Source organism: Nipponia nippon, unplaced genomic scaffold (assembly GCF_047370975.1).
Source record: "Nipponia nippon isolate SJK-2023a ecotype South Korea unplaced genomic scaffold, ASM4737097v1 scaffold_99, whole genome shotgun sequence".
In the NCBI taxonomy this organism is placed as follows: Eukaryota; Metazoa; Chordata; class Aves; order Pelecaniformes; family Threskiornithidae; genus Nipponia; species Nipponia nippon.
The window spans coordinates 100,130-116,298 of record NW_028262423.1 but is presented as its reverse complement, the minus strand read 5'-3'; the positions used below and the strand labels follow the sequence as shown (position 1 = coordinate 116,298).

Below are 16,169 nucleotides of genomic sequence, written 5' to 3'. Positions count from 1 at the left end.
GGAATCCGAAGAACAGCTTCTCCCCTCCGGTGGCCGGCGAGTCGCTCCGGGCAAGGCTTCACGGCTGTCCCATCGCGGTCGCCAAAACTCTTGTCCGAAAGAGTGGATCCTTTGCCCGGTGTGCATGACGGCCCAATGGCCGTACCCACTCAGGAGAGACATTGATCACTTATTTCAGGTCTGCGCAAAGCTGGGTGCTTGGCGATTTCCCACAAATCAGGCACACCCTCACACAAAACGGCAGTGTATTTGTCAGGTTACAAAGATTGGTATAAACCTGCCTAAATTTACACTTATCAGCTGGTGATTAACATTTCATACACTATTGGTTTGCTGTACTTAAATTAGCCTCACTTGCTATGTAAATTAGCAGGCGTGCTCCTTTCAGGTGGGGGGCAAGTCTTTTCGGTCCTGAATTGAGTCGGCGGTCACGATCTCCCCTCGCCACGTTTACCTTTCACCCACTTTCTGCAGTTTGATCAAACTTCACGCTTCTCTGGCCACCGTCCAGTCTTTGGTGCCGAGATGCTCCCTTTTATCGGTCTGTGAGCTCTTCCTCAAGGCTGGAGCCGTTAGTTGCCCACAGTTTGTTACTTAAACAAACACTTTCATCTCTTTGAGCTCCCCCACCTCCCAAATTCTGTTCCCAAGGCACAAGCAGTTAGCAGTTTTGCTAATTGGAAAATGACTGTTTCCGCAAGGAGCACCTACCTGCACCCCTGCCCCTCTCATCCCACTCTCCCTGCCCCTGTGTTTTGGATTTGTGCTGGAAAAAAGTGTTGATAACACACGCAGGGATGTTTTAGTCACCGAGCAGCACTTGCACAGAGTCAAGGCCCTTTCTGCCTCCTCACCCCCTGCCCCGCCGGCGAGCAGGCGCGTGGGGCACAGCAAAGCTGGGAGGGGAGGGGGCTGGGACAGCGGACCCCGGCCGACCAAGGGGACATCCCGCACCGTGTGCGTCACGTCCAGCCATAAAATGAGGGGGAGGCTGGCAGGGGGCTGCGGCTCAGGGGACTGGCGGAGCATCAGTCGCTTGGTGGTGAGCAATTGTTTTCATTTGTATGGCTTGTCTGCATTGGCTTTTGTTTTTCTCTTTAGATTTTTAGTTTTCCTCTTTTCTAGTAATGGTGGCTGTGGTTGTTGAACTGGTTTTATCTCAATCCGTGAATTTTTTCTCAGTTTTAATTCCTTCTGGTTCTGATCTTTTTATATTTTTTACTAAAATCTCTCCAGGGTCTGTTGACTCGCTGGTGTCACTCTCCCACCCCCTGGAGTCACGTGCCACATGCAGATGAATCCAGCACTCCCGGGGGCTTTTTCTGGGGGCAAAAAAGCCGAGGCGGGAGGCAAAGGTATTGACCAGGTTCCCTGTGCTGCGTCCCCCGGCTGGGTGCTGGGGTGGGGGGGCGCTTGAAGAGAAAGAAGAGGGCCAGCAGCCGCCTGCAAGCTGTCCAAGTGCAGAGGACTGAAATGCTCGAGCCGCTTGGGTGCTTTTTGGTGGCGAGGCGGTGGGCTGCTGGCTGCGTGGGCTGTGAGCGGGAGCAGGGGCAGAGAAGGACGAGGCTTGTGACACACCCCCGCCCCCCCGTAAGGCGGCGGCGGCGGCGGCGGCTGCGGCTGCGGGCGGCCCCGGCGCGGGGCCGGGGGGCGAGGGTCCTTTCTCCCCCGCGGGGCGCGGTCGGAGCCGCCGGGCTTGGTGTGGGTGCTGCGCGCCTGGCGGCCAAAAGCGGGTACTGCAGGGCGGGAGCCGCGCAGGGGCGGTGGCGTCCCCGTGGTCGCCGGTGCCGGTGGCCGGTAACGGGCATGCGACAGCGCGGTGGGCCGTGGGGTGCTGCCGCCGCAGCCGTTGCTGCCTCCCGGTAAGGAAAGCGCCGCTCTCGCCGCACGGGAGGCGCTTGCCGCTGCTAGCACTGCCGCGTCCGCCTCCGCTGCAGCCCCCGCCCCGCGGCGTCCGCCTCCGCTGCCAAGCCCACCCCGCCCCGCCGAATGCCCCGGTCCTGGTGTGGAGCGGCCCCGCCCCTAGCGTCCGGGCCCCGCCCCTGAGATGCCCCCGGGCAGGGGAAGGGCGCACCACCCCCTAGCGACAGGCCCCGCCCCTGGAGGACCACGCCTGCGCACTCCGTGTTGGGGGATTGGAGCTTGAGCCGGGGGGGGGGCGGAGCCTAGCGGTGGTGTGCAGGCGGGGAGCTTTGCCGTGCGAGGGCGGAGCCCCCCCTCACTCGGCTTGCATGCGTGCTGTCTTGGGGGCGGAGCTTTGCCCGTGGGGGGCGGGGAGGAAGCTTTTGATGTGAAAGGCGGAGCTTTGCCGCGCATGCTGGGAAGGCTGCCCCTCCCGGGGGCGGAGCTTTGCTTGCGGGGGGGCGGAGCCTGGCCAGGTGAGGGCGGAGCTTTGCCGGGTGAGGGCGGGAGCTTGACCAGCACATGCGCGATGCATCGGGGGCGGGGCCTTGCCGCGGGGGGGGCGGAGCTTTGCCGGGTGAGGGCGGAGCTTTGCTGTGTGAGGGCGGAGCTTCATCGGCACATGCGCTGGATGAGTTGGGGACAGAGCTTTGCTGCGGGGGGGGGGCGGAGCTTTGCCGTGGGAGGGCGGAGGTTTGCTGTGAAGCGGCGGAGCTTTCTCTGCCGCATGCGTGCTGTCGCCAGGGGCGGCGCTTTGCCCTGCGGGGGGCGGAGCTTTGCCATGTGAGGGCGGAGCTTTGTCGAGGGGCGGAGCTTCACCGGCGCATGCGTGCTGTGTGCACGGCAGAGCTTTGCTGCAGAGGGCGGGGTTTACCGCTGGGGGAGGCGGAGCTTCGCCAGCACATGCGAGGTGCATCGCGGGCGGGCATCGCGCGGTGGGCTGGCGCTTCCCCCGCGGAGGGGCCAGCGGGAGCCCGGGGGCGGAGCGGAGCGGTCGTTGGGCTGCGGCTGCACAGAGCACACAAAAGCTTAAAAAACCAAACCCCCCGGCAAAAAAATAAACTTTCGTCCAAACCACTAAAATGGCCGACACAGTCCTCCCCGGATCCACCAGAGAAGGTCGTCCAGACCATGTAGAGATAAGACAGAAAGTCGTCCCAGATTCTAAAGACTGTCCTTCAGACCATCGAGATGCAGAAGAAAAGCGGGAAGTCCTCCCGGAGTATAGGGCGGCTCCGCAGACCATGGAGGATGACACAGGAAAGTCCACCCAGACCATCGGAGAGGGTCCCTCCAGACCATAGAGAGGAGACAGAAAGTCATCCCAAGATTCGAAAGACTGTCCTTCAGATGATAGAGATGCTGCGGCGGAAGTCCTCCCGGAGTATAGGGCGGCTCCAACAGATGTATGCAGAGACGACCGACCTCGAAAGTCCACCCAGACCATCGAAGAGGGTCCTCCAGACCATAGAGAGGAGACAGAAAGTCCTCCCAGATTCTAAAGAGTGGCCTTCAGACCATCGAGATGCAAGCGGAAGTCCTCCCGGAGTATGGGGCGGCTCCGCAGACCATGGAGATGACACCGAAAGTCCACCCAGACCATCGAGAAGGCCCTCCAGAGCATAGAGGTGAAACGAGAAGTCCCCTGGATGATACAGAAGGTCGTCCAGCCCACAGAGATTAAACTGGAATTCCTCCCAGACCATGCGCGGTGCGTTGCGGGCGGGCATCACGCGGTGGGCGCAGCTTCCCCCCGCGGAGGGGCCAGCGTGAGCCCGGGGTGGAGCGGAGCGGTCGTTGGGCTGCGGCTGCAGGCAGGGAGGAGGTGAGCGGGGAAGCCCCGAGGAGGGCGGCGGTGCCTGGGGGGGAGCGGCCGGGCCGGCGGGAGGCACGGAGCGGGGAGGGTGCGGTGCCGTGTGGGAGCCGGGCGGGCGGGGCTTCCCGGAGCCGGGCGAGGGGGGGGCGCGCCGGGTCGGGGCCGGTGGCGAGATCAGCCCGGAGTCGGGCGGGGGCCGCGCCGGTCCGGAGCCGGGCGGCGGGGGGGCTTCCGTGCCGAGCGGCGCCGCGCCGGTCCGGGGCCGGGCGGCGGGGGTCACCGCGCCGGTGCGGGGCCGGGCGCTGAGCCGCGTCGGGGCTGGGCAGTGGGAGGGCTCCGGTGGCCGGAGCCGGGCGGGAGGGGCTGCCCCGAGCCGGGCAGGTTGGCGCCGCCCTGGGTCGTTGCCGGCGGCGGGGGTGCTCGGAGCCGCGGGGGTTCTCGGCAGGGCTTCTGAGTACGTCAGCGGCGAGGGCAACGGTGTCCCCGCAGGGTCAGAAAGCATGGATTGCTGCATGGGGCTTTCGGTCAGCCATGTTGGGTCCCCGGGGCATGCTGGGAGGTGTAGTATATATGGACGTGGGTGCCTGGAAGCCGCATTGCTCTCGGGCGCTTTCGGTGCACCGTAGTCGTTGCTATCGCCGCGGCCCCTGCGGCACTAGGTGCAGTTTTGTTGCAGGTTTTGTGTGTTTTTCTGCGGGCTTCCAGCTATGGCTACTCCCCAAGAAGCAGCGCGCCTCCCGACTCTCGGAGCTGCTGCCCGGGATCTGTGCAGGCGCGGTGCAGCCCACATGATCCATGCTGCCGGCACCGGTAACGGCAATAGGATGCTGCGGTGCCTGCGGAGTCATGCCGCTGCGCTCGTTGCTGCCTGCTGGTAAGGAAACGCCGCTTCCGCCCCGCGGGCGTGCTGTCGGCAGGTGCTTGGCGTGCAAAATGCAGACGGCAGCGCTGCCGCCGCCCGTGGGCAATCGCTGCGCGCTGGGTGCTCGCTGTTGCCGCCGACGCCGCCTTCTTCGCTGTTACCACAGTGTGGTGGCATGCCGGGCACGATTGGCGGTGGTGGGTAAGGGCCAGGAGCACCAGGGAGGCGAGCGAGCTCCTTTGAGTGTGCAGGGGTGTCTTCTGCCTGCTGGCTGCCCGGGGGTGGTGGGACAGGAAGCTTCAACCTGCCCGCTGCAGCAGGCTCTTGGTCTGCTGGAGGCGAGCTGGGCCAGGGCAGCCCCAGGGAGTTACCTAAAAGCTGATAGAAGGGAAGAGGGGAAGGAGGCGGATATCCCCTAGGCGCAGAGGCAGGGCACCTCCCCAACTCACCGGAGCTCCCCCTGAGCCTCTCCTGGCCCCGCTCACCCCGTGCAGCTGCCCCCTGCTCCAGCACCTCCCCTGAAGCCTGTCCCATAGCACCAGGTCGCCCCCAAGCCCTGTTGTGAAGACCACAAGCTGGCTCTCAAGTGGGCTGGATTCTCCCTTAACGCGGGTGCCGTTACCAGCAGTGCGGGGAAGGAGCAGTGTCTCCAGAAGCCTCTGCAGAAGGAAGGGCTTAGGCCAGGGGTGATCTACGGTAATAACGGTCGCCGCTTCTTCTTTCCCTGTGCTAGAGGCCATGCTGAGGACGCGGTTGTCCATTCCTCCCGTGGGGATGCTGCTGACAGCACCTGCCTCAGGCTTGCGTGGGTTGTCTCTGCCTGACCTCACTCTCTTTGCGGTGCGGGGGTGAAAAGGGACAGGCGGAGCAATTACTGGCTGTGGACAGGAGCTGCCGCGGCTGAAGCCAGAGAGGCTGGAGAAAGGTAAAGAAGAAGAAACGGAAGGCCATCTGGCTGACCACTGCCTCCCACTGCGGGCAAGAGAGAGCCTGCCCCTCTGGGTGGGAAGGGATCCCTCTTTGTAGTGCACTGCAGGCCAGACAGCCGATGTGCACCACAGGGCCTGTATGCATAACCCAAAGTGTGGTACAGCCGCGTAGTGCACGAGCAAGCGAGGCTACATGTCTAGGAAACCTTGTCTCATAAGAGCTGTAAGATATCCACGTATTCTCTTAGGTGGAGGACAGCCGAGTGACTGGAGTTACAGAAGAGGAAGGGAGGAGAGAAGGAGGAAGAAGCATCTCAACTGGCCAGTTCTCCCAGCAGCACCGAGAGCGAGAGCTGTGGTGAGTCCCGGGCCCTTGGGGACCTGTCACCCCTTGTCTGTGCCCCGGTCCCTCCCTGCCCCTTCCCTGGCCCTCTCTCTTTTGCATGCTGCTGTGATTTTTCTTTTTTTGTTCTTCCCTGTACCCGTTCTCTTTTCTCTGTTTTTCTGCACTGCTCCCTTTTCCTCTCTCCCTTTATCCATCTTGTTCTACCACCCCCTGCTTTTTTCTCTCTCTGCGCCTTTGGCCTGCTCCTTCTCCTTTCTTTTGTTATCCTCTGTCTCTGTCCTGCAGCCCATTGTTGTTTTTCCCTTTTCCATCTTTTTGTCCTGATCTGAATCCATCTCTTTCTCTGTCCTGTTCCCTGATGTTCTTTTCCTCTTTGCACCTGTACATGCCGCTCTGTGTCCCTGCCTTCCTATGTCTCTCCTCCCTCCCTTCTTCCCTTCCTTTCTCCATCCCCTTGTCTTGCTCACTGTTGCTGGTTTTTTTTGTATTCCGTATCTCACTGTCCCTGTCCTCCTTCCTGTTCATCTCTTACTCTTTCTGACCCTTTGTGCTGCTCCCTGTCCCTATTTTTTATTGCTTCCCCTCTCTGTTCCTGTTTGTTCTCATGGTCCACCTCTCTGTTGTTCTTTCTGTTGTTCTCGTTTGTTCTCCATCACAGCATCCTGCTCCCTGTCCCTCTCTCTCTTGCAGTATCCCACTTTCTGGCTCCCTGTCCCTCACCTGTTTCCTAGATCGCTCTGTCCTTCCTCCAGTCTTTCCTCGTCCCTCTGGCCTGCTACCCGTCACTGGTTTGTTCTTTCGTCGTCTTCCTGCCTTGCTGCTGTCACTCTCCTCCTCTCTCTGTCTCTAATGTTTCTTTCACCATCTCTTCCCTGCTCCATGCCCCTTTTCTCTTTTCTCTCTGTCCTCCATCTTCCCTGTAACTCTTTGTCTGTATATCTCCATAGCACTTGTTCTCCCATTGTTTCTCACTATACTGCCCCTGCCCGGCTCGCTGTCCCATTATTCCTCTCTGTTCTGCTCCCTTTTTTCTCATCCTGCAGCCCAGCGATGGTTTTTCTTTCTCCCTCTCTTTGTCCCAATCTCTCTCTCTCTCTCTTTCTCTTCAGTTCCTCTGGCTTGTTCCCTGTCTTTTTGTCTCCCTCCCTCCCTTATTCCTCTCATTTGATTTCTCTCTTGATCTGTCTGTTTGGCTCCTTGCTCATCATTTTCTCTCTCTTTTCCTCTGTCCTGCTCCCTGACCCTGTTTTTCTTCTGCCATGTCCCTGCAGGGCTTCTCATCCCCTTTTTTATTGACTTATCTATCTCCCTGTCCTTTTCCCTGTACCTTTCTTTCTCTGCTCCTCAGTCCTCCCTCATTTTACTTTTCCTCTTTCTGTTCTTCTGTCCTGCTCCCTATTGCTGTATTTTCATTTTTTGTATCTGCTGCTCCAGTAACAACTGCCAACTTGTCCCAGGGGAAGGATGAGTGTACAGGCAGCGAACCCCATAGCAGACTCACTCCCGGGACTTATATGCATTAACGAATAAGCACTCGCTGTCTCCTTTGCACTCATGGCTGTGGTTGTACTCCTTTGTACTTGGTGAGTGGCTGTCAGAGAGTCCAGGGGAGCAGGTTACACGGTGGGTGTCAGGGGCCATGGCCGCAGCTGTGGGCTGCGGCCGGAGGAGCCCCAGGGGGCCCGGTGAGGCTGATGGTGATGGCCCCTCTGTGTAAAAGGGCTGCAGCCCCAGGGGATGGCGCTGCTGGGGCATGCCTGCTGGAGAATGCCGACAAGTCGCGAGGATGTTTCCAACCCACCAGTGCAACAGGCTGAAGTCAGTTGGAGTCAGGCCCCATCAGGGCAGGTCCAGGGATATTCTGAGAGATGGTGGAGAGGATGCAGGAAGAGGGGCAGGAGATGGCTGCCCCCACCCCTCTGGGTGCCCACCCTCTGGAAAAGGCGCTGGGTGCCTCTCCAACTCAGCAAAACTCCTCCAGCCCTGCTCGCCCCAGGCAGCTGCCCCCAGCTCCAGCACCTCACCTGAAGCCTGTCCTGTAGGCATGGACCGCCCCCAAACCCTGTCCTCGTGGCAGCAAGCTGGCCCTTGAATATGATTTATTCTCCTTAAATGCAGGTGCTATTAGCTTCAGTTCAGGGAAAGAGCGGCGTCTCCAGCAGCTCCTGCAGAAGGAGGGGTTCCTGCCTGAGGAGAGCTGCAGTCATCCCTGTGGATAATGGTTGGTTGCTTGTTCTTTCCCTCTCCCAGAGGCAGCACTGAGGACTCGGTTGGCGGTTCCTCTCCAGGGACGCTGGTGATTGCATCTGGCTCAGGTTTGTGTGGCTTGCCTTTGGCCTCATTTTCCTAGCGGCATGGGCAAAAAAGGACAGCTGGACGCTTCCTGGCTGTGGACAGGAGCTGCCGCAGCTGAAGCTGGAGAAGTCGGAAAAAGGTAAAGCAGCTGAAGAATAAAATAAAGAGGAGCCAGCCGGCAGCTGCCTCCAGCTGCAGACAGGAGACAGCCTGCCTCTCAGTGTGAGGAAGGATCCCTCTTAGCATAGCCCTCAGCAGATCCAATTGCCAACGTGCATTGCAGGGTCCGTATGCGTAGCTGGAAGCACAGTACAGCCAGGTAACACGTGCACGTGTGAGGCTATGTATCTGGGAGGCCTTGTATTGTAAGAGCTGTAAGACACCAGTCTGTTCTCTTAGGTGGATGACAGTCAAGCAACCGGAGCTACGGGGCCAGGAGAGAGAGAGAGAGAGAAAGACACGTCCGAGGTGTCCAGTTCTCCAAGCGGCTTGGAGAGCGGGAGCTGCAGTGAGTCCTGGACCCTTGGGGCCGTGTCGTCCCTATTCTGCATCCTGGTCCTTCCCTGCCCCGCCTTCTCTTTCTCTTGCTGCTGTCATTTTTTTCCACTTCCCCGCACCTCTCCCTCCCTCATTCTCCAAGTCCCCCTCTTTATCTGTTGTTCTACCCCTATGTTTTCTTTCTCTCTCTGCGCTTCTGTCCTGTTCCCTGTCCTTTTTTCATCCTCTGTCTGTGTCCTGCAGCCCATAACTCTTTTTGTCTTTCTTCATCTATGTCTGTCTTCCTATCCCAACTTTTTAAATTTTTCCTCGCCTGCCCTTTAGCCCTTCACAATTCCCACCTCTCACCTCTCTGTCCTCATGTCCCTATTTTTTAATTCCTCTGTCCCTGCTCTGTATTCTAGATAGACTTTTTCTTTCTTAAATTCTCTCGTTCCAGGTCCCCGTCCCTGTCTTTTAACTTTTTCCCTCTCTGTCCCATAGCTGCTTTTTGTCTTTATCGTTCTCTCTTTGTCTGGCTCCATGTCCCTATTCTTTAATTCCCCTTCAGCTTCAGTCTTTCCCCTTCAGCTCATCGAGGTTTTTTGGCATTTCTCAGTTTATCTCTGTCCACCTCACTGTCCCCTTTTTAAAATCCTCCCTCTCTGCCCTGTGGCCCATCGCTATTCTTTGTTTTTCTCCATCTCTCTCAGGCTGATTCCCTGTCACTTCCTCCTCTCTGGCCTGTAGCCCATCGCTATTTTTTCCCCCCCTGTACCTCTCCCTCTGTGGCTCCCTTTCCCTATTTTTCAGTCCCCCTTCTCTGTCCTGCAGGCGATCGCTGTTGGATGGGGTTTACGTGGCAAGGTTTTGTTAGGTGGGGCAGGGCAGGTTCTGCGAGAAGACACCAGGAGTTGCCCCCATGTCAGGCACAGCCACTTCCAGCTCCAAGATGGATCTGCAGCCGGTCCAAGCTGAGCCCATCGGCAATGCTGGTTGTGCTTCTGGAACGGACATTTAAGAGGGGGTAAAAAATGCTGCGCAGATGCTGCGATAGAGAAAACGTGAGTGTGAAACAGCCCTGCAGACACTAAGGTCGGTGAAGAAGGAGGGGGAGGAGGTGCTCCAGGCACCGGAGCAGAGATTCCCCTGCAGGCTCTGGTGAAGGCCACGGTGAGGCAGGTCGTCCTCCTGGCGCCCGTGGAGGTCCGCGGTGGAGCAGACATGCACTCGCAGCCCATGGAGGACCCCGTGCCGCAACAGGTGGATGTGCCTGAAGGAAGCTGTGACCCTATGGAGAGCTTGCGCTGGAGCAGGCTCCTGGCAGCACCTGTGGCCCTGCGGAGAGGAGCCCACACTGGAGCAGAAGAAGAGCATGAGGAGGAAGGAGCGGCAGAGATGATGTGTGATGAACTGAGTGCGACCCCTGCTCCCTGTCCCCCTGCATTGCTCAGGGGTGGGATGTGGGAAAGTCAGGAGTCATGAAGATGAGCCCAGGAGAAAGAGCAAGGCGGTTTTTAGATTTGTTCTTATCTGTTGATAAGATAAGAACAAATAAAACAAAATAAGAGAAGAACAAATCTTGTCCTACTCTTGATTTTGATTGACAATAAATGGAATTAATTTCCCCAAGCTGAGTCTGTTTTGCCTGTGACAGTAATTGGCGAGTGACCCTCTGTCCTTTTGTCGACCTACAAGTTTTTTTGTTGTATTTTGTCTTATTGAGGAGGGGGAGCCACAGAGTGGCTTGGTGAGCACCCGGTGGCCAGCCGAGGTCAACCCACCCCAGTTCCCTTCTGTCAGGCTCCCTGTCCCTATTTTTCAATTCTTGCCTATGTTTCTTGTACCGCATCGCTTTTGAAACTTTCTTTCTACTTCTCCATCCTTATTTTTTAAATTCTTGCATAGGTTTCTCAAACCCAGTTGCTTTTTAAATTTTCTTGCTACCTTTCTATCTCCCTGACCTAATTTTAATTTTTTGCCAGTGTTTCTTGTACCCCATCGCTTTTCAGATTTTCTTCCTACTTCTCCCTCTCTGCAGCTCCGTGTACCTGTTTTTTTAATTCTCGTGTAGGATTCTTGTATACTGTTGCTTGTAAAATCTATTTATGTCTCCCTCTATCCATCTTCCTGTCTCTAATTCATAATTCTTCCCTCTCTGTCCTCTACCCTGTCACTTTTCACACTTTCTATATCTCCCTCTTTCTAGCTCCCTGTCCCTATGTGTTAGTTCTTCCCTATGTTTCTTGTACCCTGTTGCTTTTACAAAATTTTCTTTCTACATCTACCTCTATCCCGCTGTTTCTATTTTTTTTTTTCTTGGCTATGTTTCCTTTCCCCTGTCACTTCAGAATTTTCCCTGTCCCTTGTCTTGTCTGTCTTGTTGTCCTGCTGGTCCCTTCTGCCTCTCTCTCCTGCTCCCTGTCTCTCTTATTTATTCCTCCATCTCTCTGTCCCTGTTCACCCCCGCAGTCTTTCTTCTGCTCTCCTCTCTCTACACAGTTGTCCTGCTCCCTGTCCCTCTCTTGTTCGCAGCATCCCGTTTTCTGTCCCACACCTCTATGTCCCTCTGTCCTTCCGCCTGCTTTTCTCTTCTCTTTTCTCCCTCTGTCCTGCTGCATTTGGGCACTGAGCCTTGCAGCCAACTCGCCGCCAAGATTTCTTACGTGCATTAATGAATAAACTTTTCCTGCCTCGTCTGTGCCCCTGGATGTGTTTGCAGCCCCTGGGTGCAGAGCATGTGGCTGCAGAGAGGTGCAGGGGAGGGGGTGATGTGCTGTGGGGCTTTGGCAATGGCCCCTATTGCTGATGGGCTCCAGCTGGGGCAGCCCCAGGTGTGGCCAGTGAGGCTGAGGATGGGGCTGGCCCTGCTGTGTGAAGGGGCTCTAGCTGTAAAGGGGGCTGCCTGGGCATGCCTGCTTGAGAAAGCTGATGAAGGGGAATGGGCTGAGGAGGGAGTCCTGCAGGCAGGTGCCTCCTGCAAGGAACGGCCAGTCTGTGTGGCGAGGAAGGATCCCTCCGAGCCGTCCCCAACAGGGCAGACACCAGCACGCAGTGCTAGGAGCTCAGTGCCTCTGTTGGCTACGTGGGTGAGCCACCAGGTATTGAGGAAGCCTTGCAGAGGAGGAGCATAGAGGTGCCCGCTGCATGCTGCTGAATGGGCGAGGGTCCGGCGTGCAGCACTGCAGAGGAGGAAGGGGCAGAGGCAGAGAGAGAAGCGTCGAGGCGGTGAAGGTCTCCTGCTGGCACCAGGAGCTGTGGTGAGTCACGCGTCCTCTCCTCTGTATCCTGGCCCATCTCTGCCACCCTTCTCCAGATGTCTGCCTGCCTCCCTTCCTCCGTCTGCCTCTCTGCCCACCTACCTGCATGGCTCCCCAAAACTTGTTATGCTTCTGCCAACTCTGGAGAATACGCCGTTGCATTTTAAATTTTTTCTATGTGTCTCTCTAGCCAGCTCCCTCTCCCTGTTTTTCAGTTTTTCTGCACTGCCTTGTGGCCTATTACTTTTAAATTTTCATTTCTATATCTCCTCCCTATCCAGCTCCCTGACCCTATGTTTTTTTAATATCTCCCTCTGCTCTGTACCCCATTGCTTTTCAAACTTTCTTTCTATGCCTCCCTCTATTTGGCTCCATTTTCCTATTTTTTATTTCTGCTCACTCTTTCCTTCACCCTGTTTGTTTTAAAATTCCTTTATATGTACGTATCTCTCTCGCCAGCTCCGTGGCCTTATTTTTTAGTTCTCGCCTGTGCAATTTGTACCCCATCGCTTTTTGAATTTTCTTTCTATTTGTCCCTCTATCTTCCACCCTGTCCCTATTTTAAAATTCTTTCCTGTGTTTCCTGTACCCCGCCACTTGCTCTTTTTGTGTATCCCCTTATTTGTCTCCCTGTCATTATTTCTTAATGTTTTCCTATTTGTCCTGTACCCCATTGCTTTTTTAGTTTTATTTCTATGTCTCCCACTATGCGGCTTACTGTCCCTATTTTTTTAATCCGTCCCTTTGGTCAGGGAAGGGTCTGTCCAGGCATGCCTGCCTGAGGGAGCCGATGAAGGGGAACTGTCCAAGGAAGGAATCCAAGGGAGTCCTGCAGGCAGTTGCCTCCAGCAATGAATGACCAGTGCCTGCAGCGAGGAAGCATCCCTCTGAGTGTCCCTGACAGAGCGCCTTACCAGCACACAGTGCTGGGAGCTCAGCGCCTCCATCGGCTGCACGGGAGAGCCGCTGGGAAGCTTGGTGGTGGAGGAGCGTTGAGGCACCTGCTGCCGAGGCAGACAGAAAAGCATTAGGGCAGCGAAGGTCTCTTGCCGGTGCCAGGAGCTGCGTCGAGTCGCACGTTCTCTCGTGTGCATCCTGGTCCACCTCTGCTGCCCTTCCCCGGATCTCTGCCTGCCTGCCTGCCTGCCTCCCTGCCTGTCTCTGCTTCTGTCTCCCTCTCTGCTGGCCCACCTACCTGTCTGGCTCCCCAAAGCTTGTTATTCTTCTGTGAACTCTGCCCTGTACCACTTCACCTAGTAATTTTTTTCTGTTTCCCTCTTTGCGGCTCCCTCTCCCTATTTTTTCATGCTTTCCTGTATTTTTTGTACCCCATTGCATTTTAATTTCTCTTTCTACATTTCCGTCTCTGCAGTGCCTTGTCCCTATTTTTTAATTCCTCCCTCTGTCCTGCACTCCATAGCTTTTAAAATTTTCTTTCTATGGTTCCTCCTATCCATCTCCCTGTCCCTGCTTTTCTAATATTCCCATTTCTTGTGCCTGATCACTGTTTAAATTTTCTTTCTATGTTGTCCTCTATCCATCTCCCTGTCCCAATGTTTTAATTCTTGTCTATGTTTCTTGTATGTAGTTGCTTTTTAAAACTCCTTCTAGGTCTCTCTCTATCAGGCTTCCTTTCTTGATTTTTAAAATTCTTCCCTCTATTTCTTGTACCCCATTGCTATTTGATGTCTCTTTCAAGAATTCCTGTTACCTGGCTCCCTTTCCCTGAATTTTAAGTCCTCCCTTTCATCTGCATACCTCCTCGCTTTTAAAATTTCCTTTCAATATTTCCTTCTATTGTCATCCCCGTTCCTATTTTTTAATTCTTTCCTGTATTTCTTGTAGCCTGTTGCTTTTAAAAATTTCTTTCTATGTCTCCCGCTATCCGATTCCTTGTCCCTATTTTTTAATTCCTCCCTCTCTGTCCTGTACCCAGTTGCTGTAAAAAATTTCTTTCTATGTCTCCATTTATTTAGTTTCCTGTTCTTCTTTTTATTTTTTTTCTGTCGATACTATTCTCCGTCAATTTAAAATTTTGTTTCTATGGCTACTTTTAGCCAGTTCACTGTCTTTATTTTCTAATTCTCTCCTGTCTGTCCTGTACCCTGTTGCTTCTTTGATTTTCTTCTTATGTCTGCTTTTATCAAGCTCCCTATCCACAGTTTTTAATTCTTTCCTGTGTTGTGTACCCTGTTGACTTTAAAATTTACTTTTATGTGTGTCTCTATTTTTTTCCCATTCTTAGTTTTTGATTTATTCCTGTCTTTCCTTAAAGCCATCACATTTTACATTTTCTTTCTACGTCAAAGTTTATCTACTTTGCTGTCCCTATTTTTTATGGTTTGCTGTCTATCCTGTACCTGTAGCTTTTAAAATTTTCTTTCTATGTCTCCTTTAACCAATCCACTGTCTTTTTTATTTCTTTCTCGTCTGTTTGCACCTAATTGCTTTTGAAATTTTCTTCTTATGTCTCTCTGTATTTTTCTCCCTATTTTTATTTTGTAACTTTTCCCTTGTCTTTCCTTAATGCCTCCGCTTTTATAAACTTCTTCCTATGTCTCTCTCTCTCTCTCACCCTCCCCTTATTTTAATTTTTTTTCACATCTTAATGCCTTTGCTTTTAAAATTTTCTCTCTATGTCAACTTTTAACCAGTTTTTTTTACCCATTTTTAATTTTTTTCTGATTGTCCTTTACCCAGTTGCTTTTATAATTTTCTTTGTGTCTACTTTAACCATTTTACTGTCTTTATTTTTAAATTTTTCCGTCTGTCCTGAACCCTGTTGTTTTTTTAATTTTCATTCTATGTCTATTTTATAAAGATCCCGATCCATATTTTTTAATTTATTCCTGTGTTGTGTGCCCTGTCACTTTTGAAGTTACATTTCCATGCGTATTTTAACTTAAAAAAAATTTCAAATTTTCTTTCTTCATCTCTTTTAATTTGCTGTCCCTATTTTTTAATTTTTCCCTTCATTTCCCTAATCCTCATTGCTTTAAAAATGTTCTTTCTACACCTACTTTTTTCCCTTTGATGTCTTTACTTTTAATTATTTGTTCGCTTTTCTCAGTGCCCTCACTTTAAAAATTGTATTTCTACATCTCTGTTTTAGTTTGCCGTCACTGTTTATTAACCTTTCCTTATTTTCTTAATCACCATTGCTTCTAAATTTTTCTGTCTGCTTTTATTCCAATTGCTGTCTTTACATTTAATTATTTCTTCTGTTTCGTTGGTGCCCTCGCTTTTTAAAATCTTGTTTTTGCATCTCTGTTTTAGTGCACTGTCCCTAATGCCGATTGCTTTTTAAGTTTTCTTTCTATGCCTCCTTTTATTCCGTTCACTGTCTTTATTTTTAATGATTTCTTGTCTTTCCTTAGCACTGTCGCTTTTAAAAATTTCTGTCTATGTCCGCATTGCAGTTCAATGTTGCTACTTTGTACTGCTTTCCTCTCTTAATCCTTTGGCTTTTAAAATTTCTACTTCCATCTTGTTTGCTGTCATTAATTTTTAATTATTTTTTCTTCTTTTTCCTTAGTGCCATCACTTTTTAAATCTTCTTGTCCATCTCCATTTTAGTTCACCAATGGGATTTTAAAATTTTTTCCTTATTTCCTTAATCACCATTGCTTTTAAAAGTTTGTCTGTTTTTATACCATTTCCTGTCTTTATTTTGATGTATTTATCTTTAATTATTTTTTTGTCTTTCCTTAGTGCCCTACCTTTTAAAATTTTCTTTCCACAGCTCTCTCTTAGTTTGTTTTCTTTTTCTTTTAGTTTTCTTTCTATGCCTACTTTTGTCCTGTTCACTGTCTTTATTATTTAATGATTTCTTGTCTTTCCTTAGTGCCTTTGCTTTTTAAAATGTCTATTTATGTCTGTGTTGTAGTTAGCTGTCACTATTTTTTAGTGCTTTCCTTTCTTAATCTTAATATTTGGGTTTTCCTTTTTTCCTTTCTTAATCTTGATCATTGGTTTTTAAAATTTTCTACTTTTATCTCCTTTGCTGTCATGAGATGTTAATTATTTTTTCTTGTTTTTCATTACTGCCATTGCTTTTACAATTTTTTAATTCTACATCTCTCTTTTAGTTCACAGTTTCGATTAATTTTTTCCTTATTTTCCTTATAGTTTGCCATCGCCGTTTTTTCATTTGCTCAATATGGCTTTAATCTCCATTGCTTTTAAATTTTCTGTCTCCTTTTATCCCCTTTGCTGTCTTTATTGTGCTCTAGTTAATTATTTCTTGTCTTTCCTTAGGGCCCTCCCGTTTTAAATTTTCTTG

The 16,169-nt window shown here is 52.4% G+C and overlaps 1 long non-coding RNA gene across 5 annotated transcripts; it reads left to right on the top strand.

Annotated features, from left to right (window-relative positions):
- The first annotated feature begins 3,439 nt into the window (after positions 1–3,439).
- On the top strand, positions 3,440–10,125 carry LOC148050002 (uncharacterized). Of its 5 annotated transcripts, none has more exons than XR_015701827.1 (6): positions 3,440–3,727; positions 4,424–4,592; positions 5,314–5,505; positions 5,758–5,867; positions 8,106–8,658; positions 9,462–10,125. It is a non-coding gene; the product is annotated as an uncharacterized LOC148050002 (long non-coding RNA). The 5 variants fall into 5 exon arrangements; XR_015701830.1 differs by lacking the exon at positions 3,440–3,727 and having other exon boundaries at positions 4,251–4,592; positions 8,106–8,469; positions 8,550–8,658; positions 9,557–10,125; XR_015701828.1 differs by lacking the exon at positions 3,440–3,727 and having other exon boundaries at positions 4,251–4,592; positions 8,106–8,469; positions 8,550–8,658.
- The last annotated feature ends 6,044 nt before the right edge of the window (positions 10,126–16,169 follow it).